The sequence below is a fragment of the Camelus ferus genome, chromosome 16, assembly GCF_009834535.1.
Source record: "Camelus ferus isolate YT-003-E chromosome 16, BCGSAC_Cfer_1.0, whole genome shotgun sequence".
Taxonomy (NCBI): Eukaryota; Metazoa; Chordata; class Mammalia; order Artiodactyla; family Camelidae; genus Camelus; species Camelus ferus.
In genome coordinates, this window is record NC_045711.1 from 17,279,117 (window position 1) to 17,295,589 (window position 16,473).

General features: G+C 47.4%; 1 long non-coding RNA gene across 1 annotated transcript; it reads right to left on the reverse strand.

Annotated features, from left to right (window-relative positions):
- Window positions 1-205: 205 nt before the first annotated feature.
- LOC116669333 lies at window positions 206-16,443 on the reverse strand. The gene is made up of 4 exons (XR_004326699.1): window positions 16,092-16,443; window positions 11,453-12,572; window positions 10,591-10,779; window positions 206-1,760 (listed from the first exon to the last, which is right to left on the reverse strand). It is a non-coding gene; the product is annotated as an uncharacterized LOC116669333 (long non-coding RNA).
- Between the last annotated feature and the right edge of the window lie 30 nt (window positions 16,444-16,473).

The window sequence follows — 16,473 nt, forward strand, 5'->3', positions numbered from 1 at the left end:
TGGAGGTTAGGGCTTCAATGTATGAACGGGGGGCACAACCCAGCTCATAATCGATGGCCAGGGGATGAGATAAGCATCTACCTCCTTCGAAGAACAGTGCTCCCAGACCCCCTTGCTGGGAAGGGGGACACGGCACACTTTGCATTTGCCAGACGGGCACCAAAGGACCCAGGATTATTCCAGGATACCTGGCCCCCAACTTCTGTGTCCTAGAGAGGGTCTGTAGCTTCCCCCCAGGATTTCTTCAGATATGCTCAAGTGGATTTGGAAAGCTATTGGAACAGAGAGGGAACTGGGGGGTGGGGGCGCTGGTCCAGCTCGCCCCTGAGATTGGGGATTGGGGTGTCTCCAAGACATCCCCCTCCCCATGGCTGTCCACTCCTGGTTGGGTTCTGCAGGATCCGGATTAAACCAGATAAACCAAGGCGCGATTCTTGTCACTGACCAAGGGATTTCAGAAATCCAAGAAATGCTGCATGGCGTTGGATGGCATGGGGGACTGTAATAGTCTATCCAGATGCAGGCCTGCTTGTTGTCCACCTGCCCCGAACACGCACATCATGATCGCCTCAATCGGCCCTTTCAGCAACGCGAAGTTTCCTGAGTACCCCCGACCCCACTACTGGAGGCACCCAGAAGGGGCCTCCCGCATTTCATTTCGTGGTTCTACACCTCCGGCCAGGAGAGAAAGGAGCCGGCTTCTCCTGGCCCAGACCGGTCCGGGGCTTTCGCCAACATCCATGAATAGGGTTGCTTTTCAGAATGCCCTGGTTCTGGTGGCTGAACTGGTCCACCCACGTGCCACAGAGCCTTTGATCTTTCGGGGGAAGGAGAGGGAAGGTGAGGGAAGGTGGCCTGGCCGCCCTGCCTGACCGGTTCCACAACCTCAGGTTCCCACTGAGGGTACTGAGCCAGCCTCTCACTCATCTCCTGTTCTCCCCGCACCATCTCATGCCCACCCTCCCCTCCTTCATGAATGGTTCCCCTGCCCGCCATTCTCTCCCGCTGACCCCACAGGGCTCACTCAGCCCAGCCGGTGGCCCACTGGAGCCCTGAGCTAGCAGACGTTCCACAGCAGCGTGGAAAACAGGAAATCTGAATTTTCGGTCCCAGCCTGACCTGGGAAAATCATTTGTCCTCTCTTAACCTCAGTTAAGACAAGATCAGACCTGCCCCTCTGATGTCATACGGCCCCCCAACACCACCCTCTCCTCCCCTCCAGGCCAGCCTCCCTGCACGCAGCCTTGCATGAAGCAAGTGTCTATTTCACAAAATGGATGTAATTTCCTGCTTTCCTGAATCAAACCTGCCGCCACAGACACCAGGGCCACGACGTGGTTTGGGATTCCTTCCCGGAACTAAGGGAGGTTTCCCACCCGGCATTCTGAGAACTCAAACTCTACTGAACCATGTGAGAGGTAACTGTAGGCAGGCAGGCAGGTAATCGTTCATCCTTCACCCAGTGGACTGTGATGAACTATCCCACAAGCTGACAAACTCCCTAAGGGCCCGTGAACAGTGACTGCAACTCCCCTCCCAATTTGTGGGTTTCACGCCATCACCTTGAGGAATCTGGAAGAACTCAAGTAGAGCTTTCTTAATCCAAAGACTCTATCTGGCCATTTCAGGTTAAAGGAAGCCCCTGAGTTTTCCTCCTAAGTAAATAGCTTCAAAAATCTCGCTGAGCAGTTTCCATCTGCATCTCTGTGAAGCCGTGCAGAGCTGTGATCCACAAACATAGGTGGTATTTGTCCGCCAGCCTGCAGAAATTAAGAAAAAGCAGGCAATCAGACTGTGTGGAAAATAAGAATAATAAAATTAACAAGTCATATGTCTAAATTTGATCGATTTTAAGGGATGATACTTCATTGAGACTGTGTCCCTCCCCCTTGTCTGGAATGGAAAGTCTTCACGTTCAGGAGACCACGGTGAGAGCAGTGCTGGTGGAGTCACCTGGGAGAGCCCCACCTAAGCTCGTCCTCCAAATTCACCGTCCAGCTTTCCTGGTAAAAACCCAGAGTCCGAGACCCAGAGCTGGAAGCTGCATCACTCTTCCAGAAACCGGCCCAGGCTTCTCCTGGTTCACCCGGGGGGTGGGCCCAGGGACCGTTCTGGCCGGGGTCACTATCAGCAAACTGGTCCCCAGCCCTGCTTCTCTCATAAAATGAGAAGACAGCCTCGTGGGCCGTTTTGGTGATTAACAACTGCCAAACAAGAGACCAAACTGAAGGAGAGGAGAACCGACCCAGACGATACTCGCTCCGAGACTCGGAACCACCCCGCCCCGCCCCCAAGCCCTGTCGCTGTGGGTCGAGGCTGGCAGGAGGGGCCGTCCCCGGGTGCTGCCCGAGCCTTCTCTTCACAAAGACTGGGGACACACACGCTGGTTCAGAAAACAAGACTGTGAGCTCCGATAGAGTCTGCCTTACCTGTGAGCAGCACCTGCAGGGAGCCCCCGGGGTCATCTCCTCCCTGAGCCACAGCAGGTCTGGCTTTGGCTCGTTCCCCAGTCCCCCTTGTTCGCCCACAGGTGTGGCCCTGATCCACCCTCAGTCAGCCCTCCTCCAGCCAGCCAGGCTCCCAGGGCCAGATCTAGCAGCTGGGCCTCCCAGGAACCTCCGGGGGTCCTTCCGCGCCCTGGAAAGGCAGAGCTCAGGAACCCGACCAAACTCTCCAGTTACTCTCAAAAATTCCAGACCCAAAGACATGACATTTCATGTGGCCCGTGCTTAACACAGCCCTGGAACTGTGCTCTGTCCAACCTCCGTAACAACGCTAAGAACTATGCGTACGAAAACCCAGAGGAGGATTTCTGGAAACTCCATGCTGTTTTCAGGTCTTCTGCCCATTTTTCAATCGGTTGGTTGTTTGGTTTGTTTGTTTTGATGTTGAGTTGTATGAGCTGTTAACATATTTCGGAAATTAACCCCTTATCAGTCACATCATTTGCAAACATTTTCTCCCATTTAGTAGGTTGTCTTTTCATTTAGTCAGTGGTTTCTGTTGCTGTGTAAAAGCTTTTAAGTTTAATTACGTCCCATTTGTTTGTTTTTGCTTTTATTTCTTTTGCCTTAGGAGACAGATCCAAAAACATATTGCTGCAATTTATGTCCGAGAGTGTCCTGCCTAGCACCAAGGGACATGATGGACCCAGGGCAGGCAGCAACCACTCTGGCATTGAGGGACAAATATTTTGATCACCAATATTTTTTATCAAAATACTTGCAATCAAAAGAAGATGACAGAGGAAACTTTCACATACTGAGGTAAGGGGAAGTCATTCTGGCTTATACGTGATTTGACTTAAACTTTATGCTAATCAGAACAGCTGGTTTTGTGGCCTGTCAAGCATACACTGTACATCTATCTGCTTTAGCCATGGAAGAAAAGAATGCATCTTAAAAAAAATCTAAGTGGAGTAACTGTGGTTCGAGCATCTCTGCACGTGGAGTTTGGTGAAGCTCAAAGGGGTGCACGGCTGATAACACAAACACCAGCATCAATGCTGAGGGCTCTGCATGCATTTTATGGGCGAGTCTTCGCAATAACCCTGAGACAGGTGCCGTCACTATTCCTGTTCAGCAGATGGGGAAAACAAGCCTTCCGAGGTTAAATACCTTGCCCAGAGATCCTGGGTTCTGAACCAGCTGGAGTTTGAACCCAGGAGGCTGACTCAGACCCCTTGATGCTGTAGGGGAGCAAAACTAGACCCCAAAGTGTGTCTCTTTGGCATGCGGATTAGTTCAGGCTGATTATTTTTAAGAAGGCTCAGGAAGTCTTTCTGTTTACCTCCCCAGACTGCCTAAAAGAATGTAGAATGAGGACCTGCTCCAGGAAAGGAGCTCTCACCAGATATAACTATTGTGCGAGCTGGTGTAACAGACAGGGAGGAACCCAGCAAACATTTGTTTGTCTGTTAAGAGTCCTCTCCGAGTCCCATTGTCTCTGCTGGCCCAGCAAACATTTGTTTACCAAACATTTGCTTTTCCATCTTTATGTGAACTGCCTTCCTCCCCTTTGAAGTCCCAAATCACTGCCCCCAACACCCTCTTTTGTCTTTACTGAAGGTGGTATTTAAGAAGAGGGTTTTGACCATTTGGGTGAGTTTCTCAGTTTTCCTGAGTCTCTTGCACGTGCACGTTATTAAACTTAACTTCCTCCTGTTAATCTGTCTCACGTCAGTTTAATTCTTAGACCAGCCCGAAGAACCTGGAAGAGTAGAGGGAAATACCTTCCTCCTCAACAACGCTAACCGGGACACGGCTACAGGTTCTATTACAATGCGCGTGACCACACCGCACGGTGTTAATGCTCCTCCAGCAATCTTGGAATGGGCTCCTCTTGGTTAATTACTTATTTTTTTTTTAATAATAAGTATGGACTAGTGACCTAGATTCCTGAACAAAGGGAGGAAAAAACATTTTCCATCTGAGAGCCAAAATCTGCCCCCCTCCCCAGGGATTATTTGTGGCCAGGCCAGAGGACAATGGGTCATTTTCTCAATACACAATATACTCTCTTCCTCATCGAAGTCCCCACCAAAGGAAGATGCCGTGTTACAGGAACCATGGAAGCTGCAGTCTTACTTCCACTTCCCCACCGCCGACACCCATTTGCTCATATGGTTTTGACTCCCACCTCACTGTTGCAAACTAGAAGGTTGAAGAATGCTCTGTATTTCCTTACGCCTGATTGGGTTCATCTACACCAGACTTGGTCGCTCCAGCCTGTTGGCCGGTGTTGGTCACACTAGGGATGGGGGGGTCTATGCAAATTGAGGCCAATGATATTCGAGAATTAGTTTGCTGGGGTCTTCCTGGCTCTTAAGAGAGACACTTGGGAAACAGATCTCCTTCCCTCTGGAGGTGGACAATGAAGCATGGCTGCTGGCAACCATCCATGACATGAAGAGACCAGCTTAGGATGCTGCCCTCACCGTGGCAAGGCAGAGAGACCCAGAGGACCTGGCCCTCGGCATCACTGAGCTGCAGGATCCAGCTGGTCCACTTTCTGTATGTTTCATTGTGATTTTAAAATGTTTGGGTTGGCCTGCAAGTAACTTGAAACATCCTCCCTGACAAAGGAATACTTTCAAAGTCACATGCCTGAGACCAGCTTGAACTCTTCTGCCACGAGAACTTTAGGCCAAGCTGCACCTCCAGCTGCTACTGGCCTTTTTTCTGGAAGGAATGCAAATTGCCAGGAAACCTCTAGACTTTAGTTCCTACATCACCATTCATTCCAAAAAGCGGGAAAAAATGGTCAATGAAAAGTGTATAAAAAGAGCAAAGACCACTGGGTGGTACTGAAAGTCATCCACCCAACAAGACTTGTTTGCTTCTGGCAAGTCATTCTATTTGCTTTTCTAAGACTCTGCCCAACAGCTCATTCAAAACCAGTTATTCATTATTTAATGGCATGAGGAAAGGGTCACCATATATTAAGCTTCTCAAAGCAGGGCATAAAATGGATTGTACACTGTAAGACGAATTATGTCAAAAGGAACAGCTTTAGGTGTCCAGCTGTGAATGCGTGCAGACAGCCGGAGGACAGCTGCATAAAATTACTGCACGTAGTTACTTTTTTGTGCTTTCCCACGTTTTCCAACTTTTTAAAATAACAACTTAACAGTGTACAAAAATCATAAAACAGGAACTTTAAAAAGTAAACGTGTTTGTGGGCGGGAGTCCTAAGGCAGCCCAGTGGTCGGCTTCCGAGCAGAGACGCCCAGGGTTCAGGAGTCGGAAGGCGGGTTTGCACCTCCACTCAGCCATCGATTAGCCACTGTCAGATGCCGTTGGCCTTCTGAGTCTCTAGTTCCTCCACCTATAAGATTAGAGAGTACTTGCTTTGTCTCACTTTCAGGGCTATTGTAAGATTCTACATTATACAACAAGATAATGTAGTGGGAAACTGGACAAGTCTCTGGCTGGTAAAGATGAGATGCTCTTTGTGGGGAGGGTACAGCTCAGTGGCAGAGCACGTGCTTGGCATGTACGAGGTCCTGGGTTCAGTCCTCAGTACCTCTATTAAAATAAATAAACCTAATTACCCTCCCCTGGAAAAAATTAAAAAAAAGAAAAGATGAGATGCTCTTTGAAGCTCAAGCCAAGACCACATCCTCTTCCCAAGCTATTCTCTCTCCCCAGATGAGCTCTTCCCTTCCCAGGACTCCAGTTACCACTGGCACACGTTGATGTCTCCAGCTCAGACTTTCAGAGCTCTGTCTGCAACTACATTCTAAATATTAAAACTTCACTTTCACAGTCACCTCAAACCGAACACATCCAGAATTAAACCTACGACCTTTCTGGATCCCGACCCAACAAATCTGGCCCTCTTCGTGGTTCTTTCCTCTGAGATTGCTGCTGGCACCCAACCAGATTACAAACCAGAAACCCGGGCAGCGTGCCTTTCCCTCACCCCCATATCCATTCCATCACCATCTTCCATCCCAAGGATCTCAGGAACCTTCACCCTTTGTGTCCCATGACTGGAGTCAGAGCCACCACTGTCTCTCACTTGCATTACAGCAGCAGCCTCCAAATTGGAATTCCTGCATCCACCCCCTAACTGTTCCCTCCAATCCTTCCTCCACGGCGCATCCGGGGAAAGCTTTTTTGAATCAGCCTTACTGAGCCGTCATGCACATGCGGTGGGGCACTGGGTTCCTCTGCACAACTCCCTCCTCTGTGTGCCTTGCCCCACAGTTTCTAGCTGCCTCAGCTGCTTAGGACCCTGATTTCTTCTGGACGCTCAGCTTAGCAGGCCCACCGGGCTCTGCCGGACTCCAGCTCCGTGTGTCATGGTTGGGGAATGGCTCCTTGATGGCAGGTGGGCGGCCACGGGGCGCACTGCGAGAGCTCCTCCTGCTGTCAGGGATCAGGCCCTTCGTGCTGCCTGTCACTCACTGCCTGAAAATAGTTACCTCTTATGTTTTGTCAAATTTTACATAAGTTTGCAGTGGGAGGACTAGTCTGGTACCAGTTACTCCATCGTGGGTGGAAACAGAAGCCCAGAGAAAGCAGAGTAAGATATAAATCTGATCATATTATTCCTCTAGTTAAAATCCTTCCATGGCTCCCTGGCTCTAAGGATAAAGATCCAGTTGTAAGCAGCCTGCAGTGCCTTGACCACTCTGAGCCCACTCACAACCCGACGCCACCCCGTCTCCTCTCACCCACACTCCTCCTTTAGTCTCTGGCTCTTCCAATCCCTTGCCGTGTTTTCTCCTCCCGCGTGGCTTTTGTACATCTCAGTACACGGCTAACATCCCCCCTCCTTCTGCACCAGCCACAAGACAGTGAATAAAGCACTGGGAACCCAGCTCAAGATCAGACAGAACAGTGTCTAACACTGGGCCCAGGTATGCATGCATTTCATTACAACGAGAAAGGAAGGAATTATTTAATAAAGGCTGTTAGTTCAATTGGCTAGCTATTTGAGAAAATATAAAGTTTTATCCCTTACTCATCCTTTATTCAAACTCAAAATTCAGACAAAGCATTAATAAGAAAAATATATAAAGAGCTACTTCAAGTTGATAAAAAGAAAACCTAATATAAAAATGAGAAAGGGAAATGAATGGACAATTCATGGACTTAAAAGCATGTGAAAATGTAAACATACAAAAAGACATCTAACCCCATTAAGGATGAAATATAGTAAGATATAAACTAAAAATAGTAAAATATTGATGGTGTCCAGTGTAGCTGAGAGTGTGGGGAAACTGTTAGAGCATGAGTTAGTATGGCCGACTCACCACAATTCTGATGTTCATACACCCTGACCCATCACATTTCCAGGAATCTATCCTACAGAAATAGCAGCATGACCACAGAGCTGCTTGAATCAGCAAGAAAACTGGAATGAACTCAAATGCCCATCAGTAAAAAGATATATAAATAAATCATGGCACATCCGTACACCACGACACTATGCATCCATTTAAAAAGTCAGGTGGCTCTAAATTCCTTGTAAAGACGTCCACTGTATCACATTGAGAACTAAAAGTGAGCTGCAAAACAAAAGAAACAGTACAATCCTAGTTACATGAGTGTACAGACACACACACATACATAGATATACACACACACAAACACATACATAAGAAAAGAATCTGGATTGATAACAAAGATTCAAACCTAATTCTTTAATTAACAGTAAGACTTGAAGGGGGAACTGAGGAACCCTTCCATTTTATTTTATACATTCCTATATTATTTGAATCTGTTGCAAAGAATATTTCACTTTGGCAACTTAAAAATAACTTGTGTGCACGTGTGTTGCCGTAAGAGTGATGGACTGTTAACTGTGCGGCTGGTGAACGCCTTTGGGTTAACAGCTCGGCAGCAGACATGACTGCCACCTGGTGGTCACATGCCGCCATGGCCGACTGCCTCTCGGAGGGTTTCCCAACCTCCGCACCGTGGCCATTTGCGGAGGGATAATCTTTTATTGCAGGGGGCCTGTCACAGCCAAGGTGCTCCCACATTTAAGATAATCAGAGGGTTTCTTTCCAGTATAGACTGTTTTATATCAAATTAGTGTCAGGGATTACTGAGGGCCCTCCCGCACTTACTGCATTGCATGGCTTCTCTCTAGTTTAAGTTCTAATGCTGAGATATCTCATTTACATGAAATGCCTGAGATCTCTACACACACACACGTACTTAATGTTACACGTAATGTCCTTAATACATAACGGCTGAGTGCACCCTCCTATTTAGGAGCTAAGCAGTAGTATCTGGTTTTTTTTAATTAAAGTATAGTTGATTTACAATGTTGTGACATTTGATTTTTTAGGAGAGGAACAGCCTTTTTTTTCATTTTTTAAAATTGAGTTATAGTCATTTTACAATGTTGTGAGATTTTTAATTTAATGTTAAAATTATATTCCTGGCATGTATCCAACTTGGGGGTTTTCTTGAGGACTGTCCATCACCTGAAGCATGCCTCTTGGACAAGACTTCTCTGCATCTGTCCTAGACTGTTCTTATGCACTTCTAACCAGTTATCTCCACAGTCTTTTCCAAACGGGGAGCCCAAAGAGACGTTCCCTGAAGATCTTTCCACTGCTATTTGGAGGCTGTCCTCCATGTGACTTCACGGGGCGCTATTCACACAAACTACGGTGCACATGTCACTGGGAATCCTTTAAAAGCGGTCCTGCTAACAGGATCAGCTGGAGCTGGAAAGTTGATCTTTGAGAGTCTGGGTTATGGAGACACTCAGGAAAATTTCAAGGTACTTGAAATGCCTACGAAGTGTCCTATTGTCGTCATGGTAAATAGATGGAATGGACAGAACGGGACTAACAGCTATTTCTCCAATAAAACAGAGCAGTCCCCAGTGGTGTGTGGGAGGATCCTCACCACTCATGAGAGCCAGGTGTGCCCTTTCCTCCCCAGTCTGCAGTCAGTGCTGCTGGCAGCCTGAAGTCAGCCATGGTGGGAGTATTTACACCACAGACAACGGCAAATACTACAAACCGAGCCCCCGCCCCAGAGAGCCAGCTGCTGAAAATTCACCAGCACACCACTGGGTACCCCAAGTTCCACCTGTGCCTCTCCCAGAGAGAGGCTGCATCCCTGCAAGGGAAAAAGAGGTCACATCCCCTTTTAAATGGGAATTACACTCGCCATATTGTCCTTTTAAAAAATCCGGGTGTTCGTCCTTCAGTGTCTAAATAAGGGGAAAGAGGACTGCCGCTGACTTCATCGCAGCTCACCGTCTCTGCCCTCTGCGAACAGTAGGAGGTGAAAAGCCTCTCCTCCGCCCCAGCACAGCCCCCTGGCCTCCCGGTTGCTGGTTTACGCTCACAGCAGCCCTTCCACTGCGGGGGGAGCAACACCCGCTCTGGGGAAGGCAAACGGGGGCGGGGGGCGAGGGCAATTTGACGATGTGTATTTGAAACATGCATACTATTTGACCCAGAAATTCCACTTCTGCAACTGTGTCTTAAAGATGCAATCAAAGATGTACCGAAGTGCCAGGCAGTTAACGCTCCAAGAGTAAACCTCAACCAAGAGAAAGGGAGGTGGTGAATAAATACGCAGGTTCCCGGGCCCTCACTGGGAGAAGTCAGGGATGAGTCCTACAGAGCCTCAGGGGGTCCCCAGGGACACGGAGCCTCAGTGGTCACCTGCTCATTAACTGCCTCTTAATGACTCTCCCCCTGCCCTCCGTTTCACTCCCCCACTCCCTCACCACGCGTCTTAGGATCAACTGCAAAGTAACTGCGTGCACCCAAACTCTTGTCTCAGAGTCCGTCTGGGGGGCAGCCCACGCTAATGCAGTGTGTGCACATGTGTGTGTGTTTAAACACACAAGTTCATGCGATCCACCCATTCTAGGACAGGCCTTTTGTTCAAGGACACCTGACCTGAGTTTTCAGCTCTAAACCAGGCTCTGCCAGACGGGGCCTTGAAGGCAGGGCAAAGGTCTATCCACAAACGAAGCCAGTGGGCTCCAAGGAAGAAACATCTGTGACATGACTTTCTTAAGTTAACAAACGTATTTTAAGAGGTCTGAGTCTAATGATGGACACTCAGATTACTCTTTTGCCCCCTTTACATTTCTAAAACTTACTAAGGATTCCAGGCATGTCGGAGATTATTTCCAGAAGTCCCCGTTCCTTCAGAGTCCTCTGTCTCACAGCTCATTTTCAGAACACAAATCCTCCTCTCCCTCCAGTTCTGCTCTTCAGCTTGAAACTCAAGCCCTGCTGAACTTCAAGCGGTATCTGACACTGTAGGTGCTTTAAATCGAAGGGAAAGGCTAGAAATTCAGTGAGAATGGAGAGTTCAGAATAGCCCTTTTCATGAGAAAAATATACAGCAGGGAAATCTCAAGTTCTGGCTGGTAAATCTGTAAAGATATGGGGAAGTCAACAGACTCCAATCCTATGCAACAATCCTCTTGGGTAACTGAAAAACGCCTCCAACAGAGGGGAGAAAGGAAGAGGAAATAATTCATGGAAACCTAAAAAGGGGCCTTAAGATCAACTGAAGCTTAGGAAGGGTCAAAAGAAAGAAAAACGCTGCGCATATGCATAAAGTCACGGTGTGACCAACAAATAATACATGTTTTCATTAAGTGCATGTAAAACTTCTTGAGGCCGTATAATTTTCATCAGACAGCCCCAAGTAATCTCATCTGATGAGGGTATGGTACAAGTTCATAGGCTACATTTTTCCCTAAAATGTTTTCTAAAAATACTGGCTCAGTTGCCTCCCCCCGCCACCACCCCAACTCCCTTGTCAGAACTGTATGAAACAGGATACTGGATTAGGCTGCCAGATTCCAGGGTAAATAATGTTTACTTTCTGAGATGTGACAGTCATAACTGCAGCCTTGGGGGAAGGATAAAGAAAGAAGATTCTAGGAAAGAGGAGATGACAAAGCAAAAGAGATTTTGTCCTCAGGATAAAAGTACCACAACTGTACCAACCTTGGAAGGATGCTTCTTTGGTATCTAACAGAGTGAAGCGTCCACACATTCAGAGGAAGTCTCCACTGTGAAGTCTCTGATGCCTGATGAGGGCTGAGCTACACCGGAAGGAGCGGCCGCCTTCCTGACCTCACAGGGCTTCTGTCGGGTGTGAATCCTCTAAGCGGAGGAGGTCGGGCGCTTCAGCTGAAGGATCCCCCACACCCACGACACTCAGATGGTTTCTCTCCAGCATGGACCCTCCGATGCGGAGTAAGGGACGAACTCTGGCTGAAGGGGTAGGGTTTCTCTCTGGTGTGGCCTCGTGTATGTTTTATGAGAGCTCAGCTCTGACTGACGGCTTTGCCACACTGTCCGCACGTGTAAGGCTTTTCTCCAGTATGAGTTCTCTGATGTTGAATGAAGACTGACGGGTCACTATACGCCTTCCCGCACTTGTGACGTTCACAGGGCTTCTCTCCAGTGTGAACAAACTGATGCTCTATACGGGATGAATTGTGACTGAAGGCTTTGCCACATTCAAGACATTCATAAGGTTTCTCTCCAGCCGGCATTAGCTGGGGTTGAATGAAGTTATCTGAACAAAAGCTTTCCCACATTCATGACATTCGTAGGTTTCTCTCCAGCATGAATTCTCTGATGCACTGTAAGGGCTGTGCATCACCCAAATAATCATGGAACATTTTTCTACAGTCACCACATTCATAAGGCTTCTCTGCGTTTGGGATTCTCTGGTGTTGAGTAAATGGTGTATTCCGAATTAAGGCTCCTTCATGCACTTTATAATCCCTCCTGCTGTAAACACTCTGATGGCATGAGTTCCAGCTACACATTTTCCTATCTTCATAAGACTTCTCTCCAATATCTGTTTTCTGATGTTCCACATGAAAATTCCACATAATGCTCACAACCATCATTCAAGGTAGGGACAATAAACTTCATTCAACAGATAAGGAACGGGAGGTGCAGAGTTCAGCAACTTGCCCATGGCCACATTCCTGAGCAAGACCAGTTTCTCACAATGCAGATGCATGGGTCTTGGACATTCACGCACTCCCACATTCACGCAAAGTCTACACGATGTTCCATGGAAGCAACCTAAATGTCCATTGACAGATGACTGGACAAAGAAGTCGTGGTATATTTATACAATGGAATACAACTCAGCCATAAAAAAAAGAATAAAATAATGCCATTTGCAGCAAAATGAATGGACCTAGAGATCATCATTCTAAGTGAAGTAAGCCAGAAAGAGAAAGAAAAATACCATATGACATCACTCACGTGTGGAATCATCTCTTTTTAAAGACAAACAAGTGGCAGCTTAGAGAGTTGCAGTAAATAGCCCAAAGTCACACCAAAGGAAAAGTGATGTTTGAGCCAAGAGCCCAGTACCATTTAGTTGACAAATCCCATGATACGTTCACTATATTCTGTCTAATTGAGAAGGGGATTGTCATCTGCTGGAGGGAAATATACATACTATTAATGTACCAAACCACTGAGTCTGGCTGAGCTACCACTCGTGCAGAGAGACCCCTTCAGCTGCTTCATCCCTAGAGACTACTGCTGCTCATCAGGAACTCCTGAGGTTGCAAACCCACATTTATGTTGTTAGATTTTATTATAACATGTGGTGTCTTTTCATGCTTTTCCCGTTTGACTTTCTACAAGCACTGTCAATCTAAGTTCTGTAACTTTTATTTCTCCATAATTCTTGGTTGTTATTTCTTAAAATATTTTCCCCTCCCTGGTTATTTCTTCTTTCTTCCTAGGACTCTCATTATATGAATATCTAGTCAGTCTCCATACTGCTTAACGTTTCTTTCACATTTTTTCAAGGTTCTCTCCCTTCCTGATCTCTTATGGAAGAGTAGAGTTCCTCAACCTGATAGCTCAGCTTTCAATTCCCTGTTCAGTTTCACACATTCTGTTAGCCAATCAAGTATTGACCACTATGATGGGTTCCTGCTTAATATTTCTTATATCCTCCTTTAACCTCTTTTAGGGTATCTTTTTTAAAATACATACATCTTGAGCTTTCTGGGATAGAGGAGTATGAAACAGTAAGGAGGTGCTTACTGGATACTCGGTGATGGAAGAGATGGCTAGATTTAAGAGCAAAAGCTTTCAGAATAGCCATTAAAATGAGATACAACACCTGTCTTTGAGTCTTGATTGACTAAGGGTAGTTGTACACAGAGACTCAAAAACAAAGGGGAGAACCCCTTGATAAATAGCGGTAAAGCAGTTTCAGTATAAAAAAATTTTTTTATTCTAAGCAGCCCACTAATTCTGTGTTATCTGTTACAGGTCGTTCAGACCATCGTTTCTCTTTTATAGCAATAGAATACATCAGATATCTTATTTTCCCCCTGTGGGTCTATATTCCCCAAGCCCAGGTTATAAGCTGGTAATGTAGGGAGGGAAGGGAACCGAAATCCTGGGGTATTTCCTATACCTCCTTCAACTCACCAGGAAGGGCACAAGCTGTGGATGAAATATCTGTATGTATGTGGGGAAGGGAGCGGGGCTTAGGGAAATTTGAGTTATTTTCAAAGCAGAGAATCTATGGTGTTAAAATTGGGGCAAGATCAGTGTCCATTTACCACCTTCCTCCCTACCAGGTGATCTTATCCCACAAGGAACCTCTCTACCTCCATCTCTTCTTTGCAGGAATCATCTGGCTCACTGCCTGTGTACCTGCACGTGTATGTGTGTGTTTGGGTGTTTGTGTGTATCAGGGTGGGAGAAAGGTGGATAAAACCCCTTGAGATGCATCTTCTTGTGTCTGTTAGTACCCACTCCTCTCCCAGCCCAGCTCTGAGGCTACCCAGTGCAGAGGTGAACGAATGGGCAAAGATTTCCCCGGGGGAATGTGGCAGTGAACAGAAAGGAGCACACAAAGCACCAGAAAGCACCCCCACTCCCTATAGCGCCCCCCTGCAGCCCCCTTGTGGCATCTGGAGGCTTCCATCGCTGCTGCCACTCCCTCCCCACCTACACACACACACCCCCTAGGACCCACTGTCGTCATCTGTCTCCCGGAGGGTTTCCAATCAATTTTTCAATACTTTCTTGCGGGGAGCTGCCTCAAAGACTGAGGGTCGAGCACTCAGGGGTTAACAACCGTGTTTGCAAGACACAGCCCTGGGAAACTCGCTCTGCAAGGATTCCCTGTCCCGCCACCCCACCTTAAAGATTGTGGATTAACAGGTGTCTGTCCTGGAAGAGGATCTGGACTTTGCTCCTTGCCCAAGGAAGACAAGATAAGGAAAGCTTGACATCTTAACTTTATGACTACAATAAATATGTCCAAAACAGCATTGTAAAAGATTTTGAGGCACACTATGTAATCCTCCTTGGTATGCAATGTTTTTTCTTCTTAAGCATTATAAAAAGAATTGCTGGATAAACCACGGCGGCGGTGTCTGGTCTTTGCCTCGGCAGGCTGCAAGACCCGTCCCTCTCGATCCCATTCTTTGTGTGTGTGTCTGTTCTTTTTTCCTAGTTGTAGCGACCGCGTCTTCGGACCTGTTCGTTCTGCCGGCTGGCTCCGGCACGTTCTCAACCCAACAACCTCCCTCCTTCCAGAGGCATCCGGCGTTTGGGGCAAGGAGCTGGCCATTTATGTTAGGATGCTGTGTTATTTATCTTTTTCTGTGTAACAGTATAACTATACACTTGCTGGCTCAAAACAGCACACACCTATTAACTCACGGTATCTGTGGGTGAAGGGCTGGGTATAGGTTAGCTAGGTCCTCTGCAGCTGGCTGCCAGAGTGTCAGCTGGGACTGGGTTCTCATGTGAAGGAAGACTCCACTAGGAACGATCCACTGCCAAGCACCTGGGGCTTGTTGGCAGGGGTTAGGTTCTTGTTGACTGACAGTTACTTGTCATCTGGGTCTTCCCAACATCATACTTGCTTCCTCAATGCCAGCAAGGAGGACTTCTCTATCAAAACAAGCGTTAGAATCATGTCATCTTTGTTGTGTTCTATTGGTTAAAAGTAAGTCACAGGTCCTACCCACACTCCAGGGGAGGGAGGGGGTTACACAAAGGTATGCATACCACATAGGATAATGGGAACTGCATAAGGGGTGCTTTCTTTTGGAAACTAAAAATCGTCTTTTCCCAAAGTGTGTGAAAACCATTGAAGAGTTTTAAACGGTAAAGTGACATCTCATTCTTGCTTTAGAATGATTGCCGGCCAGAAATGTGGGTGGAAATTGGAGGGAAAGAAAATCTGAGTCTGGGAAATCAGTTAAGAGGCTGGTTCTGTAATCCTAGTGAAATGTTGGTGGCTAGAACTAAGGTGATGCTGATGGGAAAAGAGAAAGAAGGACAAATTGGAGAGTTTTTCAAGAAACACAATGAATAGGATTAGATGATAAATGGACAGTGAGGGTTGAGGATACTCCAGCTCTGGCGTTTACAAATGCGTTTGTGGACAATGACATCATTCACTGAGACGAGGGGGCGGTTTAAACATACTCAGTTTGAAGTGGGTACGTTTGTCCAAAACAGAATTAGAGTAACCTCGTTCCCTTGAGAGAGTATCTCTTGATAAATTTAAGTTTTACGTTTGCAAAGAACCTGTTGCTCAGATGTGTTGCAACTGGTTGAATCTTCAACTCACCTGTCTCGCACGTGAATCTTCAGTGTCACCGGTAGTCTGCGGCCGCATGAACATCGGTTTGCACAGCACGCCTCTCACATTGTTTGAAGGCAAAGGATGAGTTTGGGGAGGGCAAGGATACGAGGAAAGCCATGTGCTGTAACTCTTACACTGGAGTGATTTGGGCAGGACGCCTCACAGCCCCACGTGCCGACCAAGCGCGGGGCCGACAGAGACGCGGTTCCGCGGCTCGCGCTCTCGCTTGTCCGCGGGATCCCGCACAAGCGAAGCGACCGCTCCTCTCGCGAGAGGGACGGAGACCGCGGCTCCCCCGAGTCTCCCAAGCGCGCCACGCGCGCTCCCACCTGCTGAGGAGCGGAGTCGGGCCACGCCCGGGGGCTTC